Below are 2,083 nucleotides of genomic sequence, written 5' to 3' on the forward strand. Positions count from 1 at the left end.
CATCAGATAACTATCTTTTACATTTGCTGCAACACCATCTTAATGGGAAAACATATGCAAATGTGTTATAGAGGACACTGACATGTTTTTTTGCTTCAAAGCAAATTGATTTCTTTAATCAGGGCATTAACAACCTGGTTATAAGATGGAAAAGCATCATTGATAAGAATGGAGACTATTTCATTTAATAAATGTTTTGTTTTGAGATACAAGTTGTTTGGATTTTTTCATCTAAAAATAACCGACATTAATTTTTTAATGACCTTATAGATACTTACAGCTGAAGTCCTTTACAGAATTCAAAAAATAGAAAGTCTTCAAAACTCTAAACTTTCAACTGCCTACAATATAATTATACTGAACACTCAACATTCACAACAAAATACTCATACTAGTCTTGAAAACAGTACATCACAGAATTTTGTATGTTATCTGGTTAAATTCTGGCATCAATACATAAAACAGTAACATGTCATAGTTTCAGACTGCTAAAATCAAACCAAGAATATTATTAGATTTTTTTTTAACAAGTTCCTAAAAACACAGGCTATCGTTTTGAAAAGAAAAATCTCCATAATCATCACTATACATATAAATATTCTCTAAAGAAATGGAATTCATACACCATTGGAAGGTTAATGTAATAAAATCACAACTTTGAAATATAAACAAATATATTTTACTAAATTTTGAGTAACAACTTTACATCTTCATGAAGACTTATAAAATGGAGTTGCTCAAAACATCGCTAGACAGAATAAATTGATTTCTATTTCAAGGATGTGTTTTTACAGTGATTTTATTTTACTGTATATAAATATTCTCATCTAAAAGAAATGAAATATCAGAGTTGTTACCTCACTGAGTTCCCTTTCTAGACTAATATTTGTAGTTTCAGCTTTCTCTGCTTGTAAAGTAAGAATCTTGCTCTGTAAAGAAATATTTCACAGTTATCTTACACGAATATTTTAAATGTCACACCATTACCCTATCACTTAGGCTATATATTAAAGTTAACTAAATTGTCTTTTGTAAGTCTGTATTGAATTCTGTAGTCTTATTTCCAAGACCTCCCTCAGCTGGTGATTTCAAAAATAAGAATTTTATGTTTTAAAGATTCATTGTCCTAAAAATATGGAGCAAATTGTAGTATTGCAAACAAAAATATTGAAGTTCAATATACATATTTTGTATTTAACTAATAATGAATATGAATTTCTATAATCACCTGTAGAATGTTTATGAATAAATTAATTTCTTTATATGTGATGAGAGATTTTACCACATAAATTTTGATAGTGAAAACCCTACATCAAAAATGCTACAAACACAATATATCTTCACAGATCTGTACTGAATAATTATGATGATATCAATAAATGTTAAAGCAATGTTTCTGGTTTAAAATATAGGTTTACTTTCAAATCTATATGTCTTTAAAGGTTTAACTTCCATCAATATTTCAGTAATTTATAATAAACAATTTTTTCATCAGTATTTTTTCGAGATTATCACAAGAAGCAAGCATCTTCAATGCAATTTCAACATTTACTGAGCAAATGAACTTGCAAAACCTCTGATCCTTTAGTATTATTAATTTAGTAAGAGAACCTGTAATGAATCTAGTAGAACATACCTACAAAACTAAAACCATAGTATAATGAACCTGATAAAACATACATACAAAATAAAACCACAGTCTAATGAACGTGATAGAACATACATACAAAACTAAAACCACAGTCTAATGAACGTGATAGAACATACATACAAAACTAAAACCACAGTCTAATGAACCTGATAGAACATACCTACAAAACTAAAACCACAGTCTAATGAACGTGATAGAACATACATACAAAAATAAAACCACAGTCTAACGAACCTGATAGAACATACCTACAAAACTAAAACCACAATCTAATGAACCTGATAGAACATACCTACAAAACTAAAACCACAGTCTAATGAACCTGATAGAACATACATACAAAAATAAAACCACAGAGTATAATGAACCTGATAGAACATACATACAAAAATAAAACCACAGAGTATAATGAACCTGGTAGAACATACATAC

Source organism: Limulus polyphemus, unplaced genomic scaffold, assembly GCF_000517525.1.
Source record: "Limulus polyphemus unplaced genomic scaffold, Limulus_polyphemus-2.1.2 Scaffold8534, whole genome shotgun sequence".
NCBI lineage: Eukaryota > Metazoa > Arthropoda > Merostomata > Xiphosura > Limulidae > Limulus > Limulus polyphemus.